A 12422-nucleotide genomic window follows, 5' to 3' on the forward strand; every position below is an offset into this window, starting at 1 on the left:
CATGTTCTTGTGCAATCCCCTACTCTTGAGTGTGGGCTGGACCTAGTGACTTGAACACAGCACAGCAAAAGTGGGACATGGCACTTCTAAAATCAGGTTAAAAGACTCTGGCTTCCATCTTGTTCACCCTGCTCTCTTACGCTCTCACTTTGCTCACAGCTGTCATGTTGTGACCTGTTCTAAGGAAAAGCCCAAGTGACAAGCAACTGAGGGATGCCTCCTTGGAGGAACTGAGACCCTCAGTCCAATAGTCCAAAAGGAACTCAGTACTTTCAACAACCACTTCAGTGAGCTTAGAAGTGGATTCTCCCCCAAATGAACCTTAGAATGACTGTAGCCCTGGCTGACACCTTGACTGCCATCTTGTGAGTGACTCTGAGCCAAGGATCCTCACTGACTATGACCAGGTTCCTGAACCAAAACTATAAGATAATGCCCATTATTTTAGCTACTAGGTTTTTTTATTTGTTATGCATTCTTAGATAACTAACCATTCTTTTTAAAACTATTAGACTAATCTATCTAAAATCAGTATCTGACCCTATTATCCCTTCCCCATTAAAAAAAAAAAAAAATCCCTTAAAAGCTCCCCACTGCCTAGGGGATTAAATGTAAGCTCTTCAACATGGTATATTTTTGGATCTGCCCTGCCTAGCTTCACATCCTATCAATCCTTGCTTCACATTTTAAGCCCTCAAACCAAACATACTTGCACTTTACTTTTAGCTGTTTCTTCTTTTCATGCTTACTCATGTTGTCACTTCTGCCTAGAATGTCCCTAAACTGCCTTGTAGTCTGACTTCTATTCCTTCTCTAAAATCTCAAGTGTCACCCCTTCTAGGGTATATTTCCTGATCCCAAACTGTTCTTCTCTCAACTGTACGAAATGTCCTTTCTGTGCTCCTTAAAAAAAAAAAAAAAAATCTGCACTACCTATGGCAACGTTAGAGCAACTAGAAGTGGGGTTAAGGATTTTTACAGCAAAAGAATACTGGTTATTCCTTCATGTAACCTGAAGAGCAGTGTCTGTTTCTATCTACTGTGCTGTTATTATTATACAGGTGAGGATGCCCTGGGTTTATAAAAAAGGCAAAGAAAAACATGTTGGTAGACTCACAGGCTACAATTCAACCATTATAACATTTTTCTTTCCCCTCTCCATCATTTCTCAAGAAAAAGAAAGGACCAGTCACAGAATATTTTTACAAACTAACTTACAATTTTTATGTTTTCCTACTTTCCTTACTGTACTTTTCAGAAAGTGAGGCACAAAAATGGTTCTGCTATAATGAAAGTTTGAGAAAAAAGAGTTTTTTTTTTTTTTTTTTTACTATGTACCTCTTAGAACCACACAGAAAAATTTAGCTATTTTGGTAATTTCTTCTTCAATCTTTATCCCAAGGAACTGCTAATAATGCCTAAAGATATCTGAGGTAGAAAATGGACTCATGATACTTGGGTTCTAATTCTGCCATTCAATAACTCTGGACAAATTGTATAGCCTTCCAGAGCAGCAATTTTCTCATCTGTAAAATGAGGAAGTGGATTAAATATCTAGGCAATTCCTTCCATCTTCATCTTTCATTCCATAAGGAAAAAAATGGTCAAACTACAAGGAATACTAGTGCAAGAATATATTTGGAAATGAAAGAAAATGTTACATATATATGTATACATATATATACATCTGTATATATGTATATCAAGCATCACAAAATGAGGAGAGATCTACTTGGCAAACTGATTTACTCCTGCCAATGGATTTTATTAAGCAATCAATATGAATAAGCAACTATTGAACTATTTGGTATCATACTTCCTAGAACTAGATGGAATCTTACTCTAGATTTGGAAATGATGGTCTAGAACACCAAAGGAACTTGCTGAAGGACACATCTAGTGAGTAGGAGAGCTAGAATAAAAAGACCAAGACTTTGGACTCCAAATTCAATTTTGAAAAGTTCAAGTCAACATTTATTATATGCCTACTATGAGCCAAGCATGTGCTAGGCACTGGAAATAAAACGATAAATAATACACAATAGCTACTTTAATGGAATCCACAACTTTTGAAAAAGCCTATAGAGAGGTCACTGGAAATCAGGCAACACACACACACTCATTCAGGGCCCAGCATTTGGAAGAAGGTGCATATGAATGGAAAACAACTAGAGACGATGCCTGTATCCATTTTCATTTCCCATGAACTTTTGGTGAACAGTTTTCTTTATTAATGTGTTGGTAACTTACTTTTAAATATCCCTTTTAAAATAGAGAAAAATGGGCAAAAATAGAAAAGAATACAGACCTTACTGTAGCAGAAGGCAAACACTATGAGCAATGATATTATTAAACAGCAGATGTGAAACATCTTTTTGCAAATGACTTTTAAAATATAATGTTTTAGGGGGCGCCTGGGTGGCTCAGTCGGTTAAGGGTCCGACTTCGGCTCAGGTCATGATCTCACAGTTTGTGGGTTCGAGCCCTGTGTCAGGCTCTGTGCTGACAGCTCAGAGCCTGGAGCCTGCTTCAGATTCTGTGTCTCTCTTTCTCTCTGCCCTTTGCCTGCTCACACTCTGTCTCTCTCTCTCAAAAATAAACAAACATTAAAAAAATTTTTTTTTAAATATAGTATTTTAGAATACCTAGGCATAGTCTAGTTTTTCTAATTTTTGTGTTAGCTAAAACACAATAAGTAAGAGATGACTGAGTCTAATCTATAATAATCCTTGAAGAGATCAGCCTTAAAACCTTAAGGACATTTCCCCAACACAGTCTCTTAATAAGGCACCCAGAATCCAAACCTTTGTTCAACTTTTTATGTCTATATTCCATGTACGTTGCTTCCCAAAGCCAGCTATGCCTTGCCATCACATTTGTTTAAAAAAGAAGGAGGAGGAGGAGGAGGGTGGGAAGGAAGGAAGGATGGATGGACTAGTATTTCCTCTTTTCTCATAAAATTCACTTATTCACATGTGGCTTAGTTTGAGGATTCTAGAACTGGTGAAGAAGTTCCATGATCACAGATAACACACTATTAGAATTAACAGGGAATTTAGAAATCATTTACTCTAACACTCAATTTAAGAATCATAATGCAAATAAACATTTTCATAAAATTAATTTTAAAATAACTAAATAAAAGATATCAATGATATAAGGAAATAATATATAACAGCGGGGTTTTTTTGGTAAGGGTCAATGAGGTGTTTATTGATTTTGCTATATTATAAGATTTGAAATGGCTGCCTGCTTCAGTAGAAATTTAATAAAATGTTTATATTCAACAGCAGCAAGCATTTCGCCAAAGCACATGGATGTGTCACACTAATTCTGTCTAATAGGAATTCTAAAATCATGTAAGGATTTCAGAGGTAACTAGAAGTAGGTCATGAAACTGTGGAAGAGGAAGAAAGGTACTTGCTAAAACCTTTCAGCAATTCAGAACCAAGGTCAATTTCTGTAACAATTTCAAAGATCATAAAAATGTAAAAGAAACTTGCAGAAACTTTATTTTTGCTTTTTAGTGTTTAGCTCAGGAGTTTGCGTCCATATTTTTCTGATTAACTATCGTAATGGGAAATCATAAAACAGATTTTAGCATGGATCTATCTACCCATAATGAAAGGATACTGGGAAAAAGACAAGCTTAGCAAATTCCTGACTGAGCTAACACTTAGAGCTTCATCCAAACCCAAAGAGGAAGCATTTGGAAACAATTAGAGGTTCACTTCTGGTTGACTAACTCAATTCTAACTTTAACAATGAAACACCATTTTCCTAACATATATAAAAGGCATGAGTCATTAGGTATATGAGTTTACCAGTAAAACAGGGTAATGGTTTTATTCTTCAAAAGCTGAAGGTAAATCAAGTTTATAATCATATAGTCATAAACATAAAATTAATGTGAAAGTTTAAATGCTGGCAGATTAAATAAGCAATAGTTATTACTCTTTATTGCCAGTAACTTTGCAAATGAAAATATACTCAAATCTTACTTTGGAAGCAGCTTTTAGTGAAAGTCTCACCATTTCAACAGTAAATTATCTAGCCATAATTATGAATAAGCCAAACAAAATAAAAGGGTATACATTATGAAAACTTCTGAAGAACAGACTAGTGATAATCATAATGCTTAGCAATAAAAAATTTCAGAGGGCTGAAACTATTACTTAGATCTGAGAATAAACACGTATAATAATAATTAAAATATAATTACTGATTCAACTTTTTGAATTGGCTTATGGGCTCAGTCCTTGGGCATATTATCAGGGGTTCTTATAAGAACCCATACATTGGAAGGTCTGGTATTTGCCACACACTTGAAAATATTTACTGGACAAATAGCCAAAGAAAACTGACCCCAAATTGAAATGTACTCTATGTTTAGACACAGTAGTCCTATGGCAAGCTGTAAATATGCAGTCATATTTGCCTAAAAACAATTATTTCATACTGATGAAAAATTACCTTAGTTAACCCAGAATTCCATAAGCCTAATATAGACGAGGTAATCCCAAACCACAGGGATTGTGGTGTACCTTATAATTATACAGAATTTCAAAACCTATGGCTTAAATCAATGCACATTTACAGAGTACCTACTTTACTCAATAACGGTGATAATAAGATACCCTAAAATATGCCTAGAACTCAGAGCCAAAGTCATGAAAAGGTCATCCTTTATTTCTTAAACTTCTGGAACTTAATTATAACACCTAATGCATCTGGTCTTTGGACCAAAAGCATTAGTAAATACTGCCAAATCAGTAAATAATTAGTAATGTCTTTGTTTAGACAACACCTAATAGTTTTTAAAGTCCTTTCGTAAATTTTTTCTAATTTGATCCTCACACCAGCCTTAAGTTAGTAACCTTAAGAAAAATATCCCATTTGGGAATAATCGAATGTCAGATGCAGAGATCACTTAGGCCAACTCTCTCATTTTACAGAAGAGGAAACCGGCTCAGAGACGTTAAGACAACTCGCTCTCTGTTACACACTGCGAAGAGGCAGAGTTGGATGTGCTGATTCTAACACTAACGCTCTCTGCACGGCACTGTGGTGCCTTATCATGATGAAGTCCTCCAGGGTCAGAGATCATGGCATGTTCTTTTTATTCCCAGTGCCCAGCACAGTACTTGGAATATAATAAGCACTGAACACATATCTGCTGAATGTTTAATGTGTTTAAAAATTTTAAACAGTAGTGGAAGATAATAAGAATATAGAATAGCCCTTGTTTGATGTGACTTTCAACCCGTCAAAGTAATAGATAAATAGGAAAAGAATAAAGTTGCCCTCAACTGAGTTATTCCCCAGAAGAATTTCTATAACTGGAAGCAAAAGTTTCTTATTCTCTGTTCAAGTATAGGTGAGAAAGAATGACACTTCAGCAGGAGCAATCACCATTCCCAATTCTTGATTTGTAATTTCTTAATACAAGTTTTTTTCTTCATTTTCATGAAAAAGAAACTAAAATCACACCAGCAATATAAGAAAAAAAATATTAACAATCTATTAATGATCTATTCTGTATCCATAAGGAACAAAGGTGTAGGTAAAGAAGAAAAATGAATACAAATTCACACTGATATCCTGTCAAGAGGTTGAGAATTGGGACGAGACAATAGAATCAATGAAGTAAGAGGGCAAAAGTTCCACAAAATATACAGTTTTGAGAAGACTTTTGAGAAGAATGAAAAAATTCACGTTATTTGTATTAAATATGGTAACATTTGTATTGAAAAGATAATGTGATCTGGAAGAACCGCCCCACTACTTCTGTAACCCATTTAAAGCAGTAGCTAGACTAGGATGGGCAAAAGCAAGAGATAATGTACTTCAAGGAAATCTGCATTTAAAAACATTTTATTATTGGAGACAGAGAGAGAGAAAGAGCGCACAAGCAGGGGAGAGAGGCTGAGGGAGAGAGAGAGAGAATCCTATGCAGGCTCCCCATTCAGCACAGAGCCCGATGTGGGGCTCAATCCCATGACCCTTGGATCATGACCTGAGCTACAAATCAAGAGTCAGATGCTCAACCAACTGAGCCACTAGGCGCCCCCATTTTTAAAACAGTATAGAAGTGAAGACACAGGATCTTGTTTAGAAAAACCAAATAAGATGGCAAGAAATATTGATCACAATTATTAAAATCAAATTAATTATCATTCAGATAGCTTCAGTGATCACAAGTTTTAACTGAGAACAAAAAGGCCTGTGGTCAGCAAGAAAAATCCAAAAGGAATAGAACCAAAGTGCTGATTCTCTCTAGGTTCAACAAAGCTATTAGGAATCTGAGCTAAAATGGGTCTGTCTGGTTTAAGTTAAAAAATGGTATACCTGTAACTGATTCAATCTATGTGATATTCAAACCTTAACATTTCCTCACCATACAGTGATAGAGCTTTGCCTCTAGATGGCTGAGTGTGTTCCTCTTAAGAAATCTAGCAGCCAGGAAGGATACCACAGAGAAGTAGAAAAGGGGCACTGTTAACATGCAGCAACTCCTGTGCCCTCCTAAATGATGGAGGCAGTCCATACAACGAACTGTATTTCTTTTATTCTCTCCTTACTTTCTCTTTTTCCCCTAGTTGATAATGAATGAATGAGGGTCAGTTAAGGGCGGGGGGCGGGGGGGGGGGCAGGAGGGAAGGGCATGTTATCATCATAGGAGAGAAACCATGTAAGTGAATGGTGCCTGCTATCCAACAGCATTCCTTTGGGGAAGGAAGGTAGGCAGGCAATTAACACTCATACAATGCTTCCCATTTTTTTGCCAATTTGTTCTAGACTTTAGATATCTTAATCCATTTAATCCATACATAGCAAATTATGAGGTAGGTATTACTATTAACCCCATTCTAAAGATGAAAAATTGAGGAACAGAGAGGCTAGGTGACTTGCCTAAGGTCACACAGCTAAATGGTTAAACCAGGATTTGAACCCAGGCACTTTGGCTCCATAGCAAATGCTCTTAACCACTCTGCATTATTTCCTCCAATGAAGTCATCAAAGTGGCTTTCCTAGCGATCACAAAGTGCCTTTGCCTATAGGAGAGTTCTGACTTTAGGAAAAGCTGATCTTCAAAGCGTACAGGATGTCTGGACCACAGAAAGAAATTTAAAAGCTCAGGAAAAGATGAGCAGTAGTAACGATATGAATGTTACTGCTGACTGGTATTGTCAAAATTTGAATAGAAGCAAATCCCTAGTTACCATTATGGACCCATCTTCAATGATAACTTCCAAAGTCACGTGTTTGTGAGAAGAAAACCAAACATGGGAAATACAGAGCAAAGGCAAAAGGACCTTTATTTAATTGTTTACCCAAATTAAACTTTTAAAATACCACTGTGAGAACAGACCTTTTATTGAATATCTCAAGGTAGGTTTCTAAGTGCTACATTATGTTGCATGCTGACTACATGAAAATACTTAGCTGCTGAGACAGGGATAGAAATCATGTTTTGCAAGCATCAATTAAGCAAGAGAACAGAGTAACTTAAGTGCAGGCTATAGCTAGTAGAGGAGAGTTATAAATTGACTACACACAAATTAACAATTAAAATTAACCAAAAGGGACTATTATTTTTTTTTTGGCAACAAGTGAGAAATAGTAAAAAAAAGAGTAAGAGTGAATGAGTGAATCAGAGTTGAAAAAACTTCATGTGGTTCCCATTTTAAAAATTTACTTTTACTTTTTGAATGAAATCTTGCCATTTGCAACAATGTAGATGGAACTGGAATGTATTATGCAAAGTAAAATAAGTCAGTCAGAGAAAGACAAATATATTTCATTTATATGTGGAATTTAAGAAACAAAACAGATGAACATAGGAGAAGGGAAGGAAAAATAAAATAAAAACAGAGAGGGAGGCAAATCATAAGAGGCTTTTAACCATAGAGAAAAAAACTGAGGGTTGCTGGAGGGGAGGTGGGTGGGGTGATGGGCTAATGGTTGATGGGCATTAAGGAGGGCACTTCTTGGGATGAGCACTGGGTGTTATATGTACATAATGAATCACTAAATTCTACTCTGAACCTCCCCCCGCCAAAAAAAACCCCAAACAAACAAACAAAAAAAACCCCAGAAAACAAAGCAAACAAAAAAACTATATGAGGTACACAAGAATGAAAAATAACAGTGTTTGAATTATAAATATATTGCTACCCAAACAGAACAAATCCAGAATCCTTCAAAGACTAAGAAACAATACTTTACCCACTTTCCACTCCTGGAAGACACTGTAATCCATATCGATAACTGGTCCTTGTATATGATGCTGACCACCTTTTAGAGTTTAGAAACTGTTTACCTTTCCATTAACAATTATAATCTGTTACATGAGATCAAGTCAGACAAAATAACCCCAAGAAAACAAATGCTTACAGATAAGAAAAGGTTGGTAATCGCCCCTTGCTTCCTGGAAGAGTCCCCTGCATGTGATGTACTAGAAGTGCAAGACAAAGGAGCCTGATAGAAATGTAGCTTTACCACACAGAAAACAAATAGGAAGGTAGAATTTGCCATTTCAGGGCAAAAGATACAGATATAACAGTATCTTGTAGGAAGATGGAAATTGCTCAGAGGCTACAAACCAACCTGTTCTCCTTACAAGGAAGACTTGTCTAACTCCACCAGAGATCCATTTCCCCTTCTTCTGGACAAATGCCACTTTCTGAATATGTTCCTCCTCTTAACAGAATGCACAATCAGAAAATAAAGCAAACTAAAAGTGAACTTAACAAAAGCATAGCCACCTCATGAATGCATGAAAACAAAACCCATGAAAACTTCATGAAGATTAAATGGCTAAGAGATTGCTTCTGATTTTTTTTTTCCCAATGGCAGAAATAAGAAGGAAAAGTTTTGTTATGTTTTAAATGCTTGGGATTTTTAGTAGACAGTCTATAAATATTTTTTATTTAAAAAATTTACTTATAGTTTGTATTGTATTTTTTTTTTACATTTTTATTTTAATTCCAGTTAGCTAACATACAGTGTTATATTCGTTTCAGGTATACAATATAGTGATTCAACAATTCTATATATTCCTCGGTGCTCATCATAAGTGTACTCTTAATCCCCCCACCCTAATTTTTTTAAAGGCTAAAAGTGTCAACAATTCCAAAGTCAAAAGTATATCTAAAAAAATATATTCAAAGTCTCACTTCTAATTCCTTCTCTCTGCCTAGAAGTAAACATATTATATTTGCTTTAGGTTTATTCTTGAGTTTCTTTTGGAAATTTGTAAGAAAACATGCACATTATACATGTATCTCTTCTCCTTATAAGAAAGGTAGCAGTGCTACCTTTTACATGTCTTTTACTATACACCTATACAGCATGTACTACATTTCAAGTGTTTTTTTACATTTTTTTTTAAGTTTATTGATTTATTTTGAGAGAGAGAGTGTGCACAGGTAGGGTAGGGGCAGAGAGAGAGAGAAGGAGAATACCAAGAAGCCTCTATGCTGTCAGCACAGAGCCTGATGCAGGGCTCAAACTCACAAACCAGGAGATCAGGAGTCGGACGCTTAGCCGATTGAGCCACCCAGGTGCCCCTCAAGTTTTTTTTTTTTTAAATCATGTATCTTGAAAATCACATAATACCACATAGAGGTCTTCCTCATTCTTTTTTTATTATTATGATAAAAAACACATAACATTAAGTTTATCGGCTTAAACGTTTTTTAGTAACAGGAGTGTTAACTTCATTGTGCAAAATTGCTCTGTAACTTTTCATGCTGTTACACTGAAATTCTATACCCATTAAACACTAATTTCTCCTCCTCTCTCTTCAGCCCTTGCCAACCACCTTTCTACTTTGTTTCTATAATTTTGACTACTTTACATATTTCATCTGAATGGACTCATATATTGTTTGCCTCTTTTGGATTGGCTTATTTTGTTCAGCATAAAGTCAAAATTCATCTGTTTTAGCACATGACAGCATTTCCTTCTTTTTAAAGACTGCCTACTCAACACATTCAATGTGTGTTAAAGAGAGACTGCCTTTTCCCCACTGTAGAGTCTTGGCACTCTTGCCAAAAATCATTTGGTTATATATGAAAAGGTTTATTCCTGGGCTATTTATTTGTTCCACTGGTCTATGTGCCTATCTTTATGCCAGGACCACATAATAGCTGTTGCTTTGTAGTACATTTTAAAATGTGGAAGTGTGATGCCTCCTTCTTTCTCAGGATTGTTTTGTCTAGTCATGGTCCTTTGAGATTCTATACAAATCTTGGGACTATTTTCCAGCAAAAAAATGTCATTGGGATTTTAATAGAGAATCCATTGAATCTGTAGATCATTTTGGGTAGTATACACATTTAACAATATTAAGTTCTGATCCATAAACAAGAAGTCTTTCCTTTTTCTTATCTTTTTTGATTTCCTTACCAATGTTTTGTAGCTTTCAGTGTACGTCTTTTATTTCCTTGGTAAAGTTTATTCCTAAGTACTTTATCCTTTTTGAGGCTATAATAAATGGAATTATTTTCTAAATTTCATTTTTGGCTTGGTCATTGTTAGTATTTAAGAAAAACAACTGAGTTTTCAGTGTAGATTTTGTATTCTGATACTTTGCTAAATTCTTTTATTAGCTCTAACAGCTTTTTGATGGAATCCTTAGGGTTTTCTACATAGAAGAACAAATCATGTATGAACAGATTTTAATTCCTGATTAATTACAGGAATTTAATTAATTAATTAAATTCCTGATTAATTAATTATTAATTAATAATTACACATTTTCAATCTGTATGCCTTTATTTCTTTTTCTTGTCTGATTCCTCTGGCTAGAATTTTCAGTACTATGGTGAATAGTAGTGGTGAAATTGGGCATGCCTATTTCGTTCTTGAGCTTAGAACAAAAGTTTTCAGTCTTTCCCCATTGAGTACGATGTTGGTTTTTTTGTTTTTTTTTTTTTTTTAATTTTTTTTTTTTTTCAACGTTTATTTATTTTTGGGACAGAGAGAGACAGAGCATGAACGGGGGAGGGGCAGAGAGAGAGGGAGACACAGAATCGGAAACAGGCTCCAGGCTCTGAGCCATCAGCCCAGAGCCTGACGCGGGGCTCGAACTCACAGACCGCGAGATCGTGACCTGGCTGAAGTCGGACGCTTAACCGACTGCGCCACCCAGGCGCCCCCGATGTTGGTTTTTATATATGGCTTTTATTACTGAGGTAGTTTCCTTCTTTTCTTAGTTTGTTAAATGTTTCCACCATGAAAGGCTGTTGAACTTTATCACATGATTTCTCTGCATTGATTGAGATGATGCCTTTTTTCTTTCACTTTGTCCATTTGATATGTAACATCAATTGATTTTCATGTGTTGAACCATCTTTGCATTCCAAGTGTAAATCCCACCTGCTCATTATGTAAGACACTTTTAAAGTGCTGTTGAATTCATTTTGCCTAATATTTGTTTAGGATTTTCGTGTCAATGTTCATGAGGAATACTGGTCTATAGTTTTCTTTTCCTGTCCTGTTTTTGTCTGGTTTCAGAACCTGGGTAATTCTTGTCTCACAGAATGAGTTTCGGAGTCTCCTCTCCTCTTTAATTCTTTGGAAGAGTTTAAAAAAGAATTGGTTTGAATTCTTCTCTAAATGCTTGGTAGAATTCACCAGTAAATTCATCTGGTTCTGTGCTTTTTCCTGTTGTTGAGAAGTTTTTTATTAGTGCCTCAATTCTTTAATTACTGGTTCCTCACTAGTTACAGGTTTGTTCAGATTTTTTTATTTCTTCATGATTCAGTCTTGGTAGGCTGGACATTTCTAGAAATATATCCATTTCTTATAAGTTTTCCAATTTGTTGGCATATATTATTCATAGTAGCTCCTTATATTTCTTTTTTATTTATGTGATATCTGTTATAATGTCTCCTCTTTTGTTTCTATTTTAGATATTTGAGTCTTCTTTCTTCTTAGTTAGGGTGTCTAGCTAAGGGTTTGTCAATTTTGTTGATCTTTTCAAAAAAACCAATTCTGGGTTTTGTTGACATTTTCTGTAGTTTTTCTATTCTCTATTTCACTTATCTCTGCTCCAATCTTTATTATTTCCTTCTTTTGCTGACTTTCAGTTTAGATCTTCTTTTTCTAGTTCCTTATGATGTAAGGTTAGGTTGTTGACTTGAGTTTTTTTTTAATGTAGGCATTTATCACTATGAAGTTCCCTCTTATTACTGCTTTCACTGTATCCCATAAGTTTTGACATGCTGTGTTTTTGTTTTCATTTATCCCCCGATATTTTCTAAATTCCTTTGTAATTTCTTCTTTGACCTACTGGTTGTTAGAGTATGTTACTTAATTTCCACATAATTTTGGATTTTTGTGTTTTCCTTCTGCTAGTGATTTCCAGTTTGATTCCATTGTGATTAGAGAAGATATTTTGTGTCATTTTAATT

At 35.3% G+C, this 12422-nt stretch overlaps 1 protein-coding gene across 1 annotated transcript in view; it reads right to left on the minus strand.

The window, feature by feature from the left end:
- The window catches only part of SLC30A7 (solute carrier family 30 member 7), an 81967-nt gene that overhangs the window by 19001 nt on the left and 50544 nt on the right, over window positions 1–12422 (minus strand). The gene's annotated exons all lie outside the window — the stretch shown is intronic.

The sequence above is a fragment of the Prionailurus viverrinus genome, chromosome C1 (genome assembly GCF_022837055.1).
Source record: "Prionailurus viverrinus isolate Anna chromosome C1, UM_Priviv_1.0, whole genome shotgun sequence".
In the NCBI taxonomy this organism is placed as follows: domain Eukaryota; kingdom Metazoa; phylum Chordata; class Mammalia; order Carnivora; family Felidae; genus Prionailurus; species Prionailurus viverrinus.